At 37.7% G+C, this 10,390-nt stretch overlaps 1 non-coding gene across 1 annotated transcript; it reads left to right on the top strand.

Annotated features, from left to right (window-relative positions):
• The first annotated feature begins 6,101 nt into the window (after positions 1-6,101).
• On the top strand, positions 6,102-6,208 carry LOC118725021. The gene has a single exon (XR_004989787.1). It is a non-coding gene; the product is annotated as a U6 spliceosomal RNA (small nuclear RNA).
• The last annotated feature ends 4,182 nt before the right edge of the window (positions 6,209-10,390 follow it).

Here is a 10,390-nt window from a genome sequence, read left to right as displayed (position 1 = left end):
ACTAACCCCTCTGTAGTCCTGGTTACCACACTGCCTGTTTGTGCAGTTGTTTGGTCTTCCCTCTGGCTGACCCTGGTGGCTTGGGGATTGTGGGGACTGGGGGACTCTGGTGGGCTGAAGGGACTGGGCACTACCATCTTGTGGTTGTGGGCACTCCCATCTTTGAGGGCAGGGCAGTCAATTAGCAAATGTCCTCCTTATTGGCTGTGGGTACCACAATGTTTGTGATGGTGTGAGGGTCAATTAGCATATATCCTTTTTATTAGATAGGATTTAATAGATGATATATAGAAGGAGAGATTAGAAGGATAGATGATAGATAGATAGATAGATAGATAGATAGATAGATAGCAGGCCACTATTCTTATTGTTTAATTCCATTATTTCTCTGGTGGCTCTGAGTTCAGGTAACAGTTAAAGGAAATATTATTTATTAAGCACATATGTGCTGGTCATTGTTAATGCATTATTCTTTTTAACTCCCCAGTCCTGGGTAAATCAAGCTATTCATCTAACTTTAGTTATTTATTATTTACTTCAAGAAGTTAAGTTCACACAGCTAGTTGGAGATAGAACCAGTAGTTAAATGCACACAACTATTTGGAGAATAAATAAATAAATAACCTAGCAAAGGGTTTGGCATAGTTTATTTTTTGTTTGTTTGTTTTTGTTTTTTTTGGGTTTTTTTTTCTTGTAGGGGACCAGATAGTAAATATTTTCAGCAGTAACTACTCAACTCTGCTGTTGTAGCACTAAAGGAAACATACACAATAAACACTTTTAAAAGTCATTTTTAATAAAAACAGGTAGCAGGATAGACTTGGCCCATTTGCTATAGTTTGAAAGTCCCTTAAGCTATCCTGATAAATTAATAACTACTAGTCTAGAATACGTCAAGTGAAATTAACTAGGAGATAACTTTCTTGAAGGTAGTCTATTTTTCTTGTATCCTATCTAATAAAAGTGTAGTATGCAAATTAACTGTCACTCCATCACAAAGATGGGAGGTGCCCATAGCCACAAGATAGCGATGCCCAGTCCTCTCAACCATGTCAGAGTCCCCTAGTCCCTGCGGGCAGCCACTGAGAGTAGGCAGCCTGAGCATTCCACACCCAGCTGCAGATTGGCCTCTGGGCCACAGGGAGCCTCTGGGAAGCAGGCATGGAGTGGCCAGGCCCACAGAGAACTACTGGTGCACAGATTTATACACAGGGCAAGTAGTCTTCATATAAGTTGTGAGACAACATTTCCCAGCACTTTGGAGATATTTGGTAGAATATTTAAGGAAAGAATGAATGGATTCATCAATGAAAAGTCCAGAGACATCTACCACACCATATTCTCTTGTAAGTCAGGTTGACACTCAGAAAAAGCAGCTTGATCTAATAGGAGAAGCATGGGCTTTGTGTTTGACAGAGGGCCTTGGTTTAAATCACTGATCTGCTACTTAAAATTGGTACACCTTGGACAAATAGTTTAGCTTTTATTTGTAAATGTTTCATTTGTCAAAAGGAATTGACGATAGTGACATATAGTAAGTTGAATATATTAAACAAGATATTATTAATTGATTAAATAAGTGACATGATATAGAGTTGGTAGTTAGGAAAAAATAGCTTTCATCTTCTTTAGTTGAGTCACAATTTGATTAAATTTGCAGGATCATAAAGTGAGGCTAGAAAGAGTCTTAATATTACTTATGACCAGCCACTTTTCTTACCCTGCCTTCTTAAATATTATAAAAATTAAACAAGCATAAAACAGGAATTTAGTTCTGATTTGACCATTATTACTTATGGCATATATGTATATGAGGATTATATAATATATGCATTTCAGTATGTTCCTTTGACTAGAGCAGTGGTCAGCAAACTCATTAGTCAGCAGAGTGACAAACAGCAGCTCGCAAGCCAGTTTGCCAACTGCTGGACTAGAGAAACTAAGTAGCCTGTTACATCTATCCAATGTTAATAATCTATGTTGACCTTGCAAAATTGGCTAACTCGTTTCTCTCCGACCGCATTCTTCCCCAGCCATACACATACAACTATGCCCACCCAGCCATATATTCATGCAATTATAAGCATATCCAAAATGATCTAGAGTGAGAAAAAATTTAAATTAAAAACAAAAAAAATTAAAAAGAAAATAAATTTATGAGAATATGACATGTTGAAGAAGTAATGTAAAATACAAGACCACAGTGTGGATTTAAATGAGACTGGATTTTGTATTACAAGTATAGAATCCCAATCATGATGACAGAATAAAGCTCTGATGTGTCAGGTCTTATTACATTGGAGACGTAACTTAACATTCCCTGTTCAAGCATTTCCTTCTATGACCGTTTAAAAAGTCCCTGCATAGGTGCAGAAAAAATCCAGGTTCAAAAACAGTCTGCCATCCATTTCACGGTGGTTCCACCCACTCACTCAGGCACAGCTGCAAGTTTAAGTAAGCAGGCAAACTATAATCAGCCACTTAGATTAGCTACTCAATCACAGTTGTGCCCAATTTGCCTGTTTAACTTTTTTCGTGCTTGATTGACCTTGGATCTCTCCTTCCCCACATGTGTATGATGACAACAAGCCATGCCATATCTTTTCTATGTTGTGAGTGAAACAGAAATAACCCAAATACTTAAGAGCAAAGTCAAATGGCCAAAGTACTACAATCTTAATTTTGTCCTTTTTCTGTATTAAAATTAATTACATCTCACAGTGCTTCAGTTTAGATGCAAGTTTCAATTTCAAATATGTTGGTTTATTGACAATTTTCTTGAACACACACACACACACACACACACACACACATTAGTAAATATATACACACACATATCCGGATTTATAATATGTATATGTAGATACATTCAAAGTGATATTTATGTTATCCTTATATATAAAAACCCAGGGCCCATAACATCCAAATGACTGAAGGCTTGACCAAACACTAGGCTGCATGCACAGCAGGCTCTGGTGGGAGGGAACTGGCAAGTGGGATAAACTGCTGACCTCTCAGGGAGAGAGAGAGGCTGGGCTGATCATCCTTTACTGTGGCTGCTGGTGAAGTCTGGAGAGAGAGAGACACTGCAGATCAGACCCTCAGGGTTGTAGATTAGACCATGCTTCTCTCTCTCTCCAGCCTTGCCAGAAGCCACGCCTCTCTCTCTATAAGAGATCAGCAGTGCAGCCCTCTTGCCAGCAGCCTGGGGTGGCTGTTGATCAGCCTGCCTCACTGAGCAGGCCCAGAGACAGACTTGGAGATGCTGGCTGGCATAGAAACCAAACAATCAGAATGGAATCTGGGTGAAGTAACAGGAACCAATGGCTGCCAGGAGGCGGAGCTTCTGACGCTGACTGGCATAGAAACTGACCAATCAGAACCTAATCTGGGTAAACTGCGAAAGCAGAACCTAAGGTGGGGACTGAGGAGAGGTTTTAAGGGCAACAGCTGTTTTGTGTAAGGTGTAAGATAGCAGTTCAATTTTTAATGACAATATAGTGCATATGGTGGCTATCAGTTCAGATATAGAGATTATATATTTTTGTCTGCCAAGAGCATCTCCTCCCGCTGAAAAAGGCTTTTCTCCCCTATTTAAGCAATCCTATCCTATATAATCTTCCCATACTAATAAAGGATAATATGCTACTTAGATTGGGTTGACTGGCCATCTTCTGGGCATCTGACTTCGTTCTGGACAAAGCCATGGTAGTAAAAGCTGAGGCAGAAGCAGTTAGGGCCAATCAGGCCACCAGGGGAGGGCAGTTGGGGGTGACCATACTGGCAGGGGAGGGAAGTTTGGGGCAAGATCAGGCTGGCAGGGGAGAGCATTTGGGGGCAAGATCAGGCTGGAAGTGGAGGGCAGTTGGGGTTGAGATCAGGCTGGCATGGGAGGGCAGTTAGGGGTGATTAGGCAGGCAGGCAGAGACAGTTAGAGACAATCAAGCAGGACGACAAGTTGTTAGGAGCCAGTGGTCCCAGATTGTGATGATGTCTAACTCCCGAACATCACCCAAGGGTTCCCTGATTGGAGAGGATTAGGGCTGGGCTGAGACAACCCCCAACCCTGTGCATGAATTTCATGGGCCACTAATCTATAATAATTAAGTGATAATATGCTAATTAGACTGGATGTCATTCAGTACAAAGCTGGGCCAGAAGGACACCTGGGCTTGCGGGTTGCCGGAGGGAAATCAGCCCAAGATCCAGGTGCCAGAGGAATGCCGGTGCTAGCAGCTGGAGAAAGGAAAGCCTACTCTTGCACAAATATCATGCATCGGGCATCTAGTATATTATATATTTAGTTTGTGTATATATATATATATATATATATATATATATATATATATATATATAATATCAGAGAGAGAGAGAGAGAGAGAGAGAGAGTTTATAAGACTGAAGAATTCTGATATATATATATATATATTTTTAATTATAAAAAGAGAAAAAAACACAACAAAGCAAAAGGCAACCATTTTTATGACTAGGCATTTAACTTTCCAGGAATATGGAAGGTAAAGAATGTTCATGCTTAGTATAAATAGTAACTCTAACCCATTTTTTACTTCCATTCTTATACTTTCAATTCTGAAAAATGTGCAGCATATTAACTTGTAGCAGTTCTGAAAGGGGGAAAAATACTATGATAAATATAGCTACCAAGGCAATATAACATTTTAAAATGTGTAACATTTTTAAAGCAATCAAGCTTTAATGTCATATAGGGATAGATGTTAAATGGTCTAAGAACTGTTGCAGGAAGATTACTGCAAAAATAGGGCTTCCTCGAACCTAATTCTGCAAGAATAAAGTTCCTGGGGCTCTCTCCACAGCCCTGCCTGCCTCCCTCCCTTCTCTGTTGCCCCGCTTTGCTTCCTTCTGCAGTGGTTGGTTTCCTTCTATGCTGTCTTTCCTCTTGCTCTGTGCCTGGATATGCAAATGAAATGCCATCTTGGTTGGGTTAATTTGCATAATTTCGCCTGATTGGCTGGCGGACATGCCTTATGGGCATAGGTATGGTAAATTTGCATGTTTCTCTTTTATTAAATAGGATAACATAGATTTACTACAAATATTAGAGATTTTGTTTTGTGTATGTATGTGAGAGAGCAAGAGGAGAGAATATACAAGCCAGAAGAGAGACAGAATTTTGGCTTTCTTTCATTTTACTGAAGAAGAAACTATATTTTGTGTCTTTAATAATAGTATGCAGTACTATACATTTAAACGAGAGGCCCATGCACAAAATTTGTGCATCAGGGTATGTGTCCCTCAGCCCAGCCTGCACCTTCTCCAATCTGAGATCTCTCGAGGGATTTTTGACTGCCCTTTTACAGGAATCAGGCCATAAGGGTGTGCCATCCTAGTGAGGGGCTGATGGCTATTTCCAGTCTGGTCACACCCCCAGGGACCCAAGCTCCAAGCCCCTCCTTTAGTTCTTTTTTTTTTTTTCCAGTGCTTCCTTGAGTGGAGGAGTCCAGAGCCGGCTGAACGCGGGTATCTGGGATTTATTTATGTTCTATAATTGAAACTTTATAGCTCTGAGTGGAGGCCAGAGCTGGCCAGGGTGGGTGGGAAGCTTGACTTCCTCCATCACAAGGGCAACCCAATCCTCCTGCTCACTCCAACTCTATGGCTGCCATCATCTTTGTTGGGTTAATTGGCATACTTGCTCCTGATTGGCTGGTGGGTAAAGCAGAGTGATGTCTAATTTGCATGATTCTCTTTTATTAGTGTACATTAGATTACAACACTCTTTTTAGTATTCGATGTTTGCAATAAATAGTTCAATGGACATTAGTCTTTTTGTTTGTTTGTTTTAGCATTAATTTTTAAATTATTTTTCCTTAAAAATGTTCCTATCATTCTATATTTAAAAGTTAAGATGTCTATAACCAAAATTTTAGGACTATTTACTAAATATCAAAATAAATAATTTTGTTGACTGCTTCTCAGACATGAAGGTGAAGATTATGTACTTGGAAACCTTATTAAAAATGAAGAAATTCTCATACAGATCATCTGAGATGGTACCTAAGATTTTGCATTTCTAACTGACTGTCAGATGATGTTGATGCTATGATCCAACTATGGTTACAGTACTTGCTTTGTCAGCACATAGACTAAAATTGGGATGATACTGAGAATATTAGCATGGCCTTTGTGCAAGGATGACATGCACATTTGTGAAGCGTTCCATATTTGAAAAGAAAACAAAAAAGAATATTGATTAGAAAGACTTTATTTCAAGTAAAATAATGCATTTGTAATTATAATAACAAACATAATAATTTTATATAAATCTTATATCTAAGGAAAATAATAGTTAACATGAAAATTAATGACCAGGTACATAAAAAGATATTGAATCTTTTCTATGTAAGATATTTGGTTCTAAATGCCACATTAATACTGAATTTCTTCAACTGTTCTAGGGATCATTTGTTCAACATTGATTTGTTGATTGGTCCTAAATCTGTTGATTTATGTCAAATTGTTAGGCTTTGTAAATAATTGTAAAGTCAAATATTTCTAAAAACTTTTAAGAAAACGTCTATTAAGAAATAGCTGAAGTGTTTTTAAACTGTTATAAAGTCTTATGGACTGCCAATGAATTGAACTAAAAATAAGAAGCTTATTAGCATCTTAAAAGTGCAACTCATAACACCAACCAGGAAGGAAAATGATGGATAAATTCCATTGTAAATTAGTATAAAAATTTGGATTTTGTCTTGTAATAAACAACACTTTCTACTACAGATATTATGGGCTAGACCAGATCTGTTCTGAAAGCAAAGTAGATGTACTCCAATGAGGGATTCTAGGAAGATGATTAGCTGTAAGGACATGCACGCATAATCACTCTCATAAACTCTATGTAGAAAATAAAATGAAAAGAGAATTGATGTAGCATTGGAAAATATCTGACAATAAATCCTAAAATATAGGAGGTAATGGGTGTCAGACACAGTATGTTGAATATTCTGTGTCTTAATCTTTAAAAAAGTTTTCAATAAATGATCTGGAATATATATTTTTTCTCTAATTTTTACTCTCTGCTTTAGGCATTTTAAATAACAAACTTAAAATCTTTCTTATATATCTTTGTAGTTATTTGTCTATTCTTAGGCTACATTTGTCATGAAAAATGAGAACATATCTGTGGTTAAATTAATCCTGTGATGCATAAGGTAATTTGTTTTAAGGAACTTATTTCACAGATAAGAAAAAAATAGTGGTAGATAGGATAAAATTCACAAATTAAAAAAGAAAAAACACAAATATTGAAGACTGTATAAGATACTGTAATAGTCATTGGGGTGAATTAAAGAGAATAATAGTATGAAATAAGAAGCAAAACAATACTATTTCGAAGCAGTATATGTAGTGCTGAAAGAATTTTTTATCTAATGAGTACTTTTAAGCAGAGTGGTTATGAGGTTATTTTTTATTAGGATAGCTTTGTAAACACTGTTCTATGATTCTACTCTGTACCAGTTTGCTAAAACTGCTCAACAAAATACCTTAGACTGGGTGGCTTAAATTACAGAAATATGTTCTTACAGTTCTGTGACTAAAAGTCCAGAAGTCCAAAATCTAGAAGTCTTGTTGGCAGGTTGATTTCTTCTGAGAACTCCTCTCCTTGGTTCAAAGATCTGCCTTCTTACTGTCCTTACATGTGCATGATTGGGTGTCCCTTGTATATTCAAATTTCCTCTTCTTACAAGGACTTAAGATTGAGTTAAGACTCATTCTAACAATTTATTTTAATTTAGTCTCCTTTTTAAATGTCCTATCTCCAAAGTCACATTTGGAGGAACTGGGAATTATAGACTGGAGTTATAGACTCAAGGTATGAATTTGGGGAGATATAAATTAGTCCATAATTCATTCAGAATCCTATATGTATAAGAAACTTGGTTCAGCCAAAACCGGTTTGGCTCAATGGATAGAGCATCCGCTTGGGGACTGAAGGGTCTCGGGTTTGATTCTGGTCAAGGGCATACACCTTGGTTTCGGGTATATCCCCAGTAGCGGGTGTGCAAGAGGTAGCTGATCGATGACTCTCATTGATGTTCCTAACTCTCTCTCTCCCTTCCTCTCTGTAAAAAATCAATAAAATATATTAAAAAAAAAAAAAAAGAAACTTGGTTCAACACTCTTATTTTACAGTTGAGAAATTAGGGGCCTTCCCCAAAGAACTGAAATTTCTTATGCAAAGTCACCAAATTAGTTAGTTGTATAGTCTAGAATAAGTCATAAAATCTTGAACTCCTGATCTTTTATTTAAAAGTTTCGCTTTACCATATGACTAATGGAAGCCTGATATTCTTCCTACAAATATGGAGTGTATATCTTTACTTGATGAATCGGTACGGACAATAATTGGGAAGGCAGAATTAATGGGTAATATCACTCTTTCTAATCTAATTTGTCTAGTTGGGTAAGCTTTTTCAGAACCAGAACACTAGAATGGATTAGTACAAGCAATATCTGAACCTAGATTGGGTATAATGCCATTAATTCTAACTTGCTGGTCTAAGATTAAGTCCACATTTCTATGATTACATAACTCTTGCCATGTTGAATGAATTATTCTTAAAAGAGCTAACTGTCACGAAGATTTTAAACTAAACATATACTTGTGAAAATTTTTTGTTGTTATTTTGGGCAGCAATGTGTGGTAGATGATATCACATATAAAGTATTTGGGAAAAATCTATTTAAAAAGCTAACACTTAACCAACTTAAAAAATAAAATAGTATATTAACTATTTTTAAACAGAGAAAAAGATGGAAATTTTAAAAATGTATAAACAATTTAATTTTTTATCAATAGCAAATACTTCCTTTCCCCAATAACTTAATATATTAAATTTTTGAATTAGTACTATTTGATTAAATATTTTTAAATTTTAGTTCAATTGTACAAACACAGAGATCAATGGAACTTTATAAAAATTTAAAAAGCTAGTAAGCGAGTAAATTAACTCAAATGCTATCAAATGAACCAAGAACAAACATATTTAAACTAATTATGCCAAAAGGAGTCTCAGTTGTAAAAATCATTCATACAAAACTAAATAAGTAAATAAATAAATTGCATTTATTTTTGGTACTACTCTTTAAATTATGACAAAGTTATGTCACTAACTCCCTGATACATTTTCTGAATCTGAGTTAGCAAACTTACATTAAAAAAAAAAATGCTTTCAAGTATGGAGAAAATTTTAAAATGGCAATCTTTTCTTTTCAGACTCATGAACTCTGAGATATATATTTATCCTATATAGAGGCCTGGTGCATGAAATTTGTGCATGGGTAGGGTCCCTAGGCCTGGCAAACTCCCAAGGGGACAATTTGCATATCAGCCTTTTATTATATACTAGAGGCCCGGTGCACAAATGTGTGCATGGCGGGGGGGTGGGGGGGCATCCCTCAGCCTAACCTGCACCCTCTCCAATCGGGGAGCCCTTGGGGGATGTCCAACTGCCAGAGAAGGATCGAGTTTAAAGTGGCAAGTGGCAGGTTGATATCCCTCTGGAAATCTGGGTCTTCTGGCTCCTAACTGTTCACCTGGCTGCCTGCCCTAACCACTCTACATGCCTGCCTGATCCCCTTACTGCCCTCCCCTGCCATCATTTATAAACTTTTATTTCTTCCTTATTTCCTACTTCTGTCCCATCTTTCTCCTACCCTTCCTCCCTCCCCATGTTCCTGTTCCTTTTCTTTATCTTTATCCCTCCCTCCCCTTTTCCTTCCTTCCCACCTTCATTTTTTTTCTTCACTTTCTCTCTCAGACCTGCTTTGCTCCTTCCCCCATTTCTTCCTTCTTACCAGTCTCCTTTTAAGCTCTTAAAACTTTCCTTCCCTCCCTATTTCTCGTTCATTCTATCTTTCCCATACATTCTTCTCTACTTACTTTCACTATTTTAATATCTATCTACCTGGCTAATTATTCACTATCATTTATCTTTTTTCTTTTCTGACTCCTACTTTTAAAATCTGTCCCCAGTACACAATTATACTTGATTTTCACTATAGCTCCTACAGTTCACTCATAAATCCTCTTTCCTTCTGCTTTCTACTGACTCCTTTATAAAGTTCTTCCCTCAATCCCTTCTTAAAGCTTCCATGCTTCCCTTGGGGGGGGGGGCGTTAACTTCCAGCCCAATACTGAACCCCCGACAGGTGTTTGCCACCCCCCAACTGTCCCCTTCCCTGGCCTCCCTGTCACTGTCCTGCTCCCATTTCCTGCACGGATGCCCAGCCCAGCCAGAGTGGCTGAGGACTGACCTGCCTGGGCCCTGCTGCTGGCCCTGGGAAGCAGGAGCACCTCTGCCCAGAAGGCCTCGGACTGTCCACCATTCCATCCCAGACTCGTGGG

The sequence above is a fragment of the Pipistrellus kuhlii genome, unplaced genomic scaffold (genome assembly GCF_014108245.1).
Source record: "Pipistrellus kuhlii isolate mPipKuh1 unplaced genomic scaffold, mPipKuh1.p scaffold_m20_p_2, whole genome shotgun sequence".
NCBI lineage: Eukaryota > Metazoa > Chordata > Mammalia > Chiroptera > Vespertilionidae > Pipistrellus > Pipistrellus kuhlii.
Note: the sequence above shows the minus strand (reverse complement) of the source record. Positions and strands in the feature narration are given on the sequence as shown.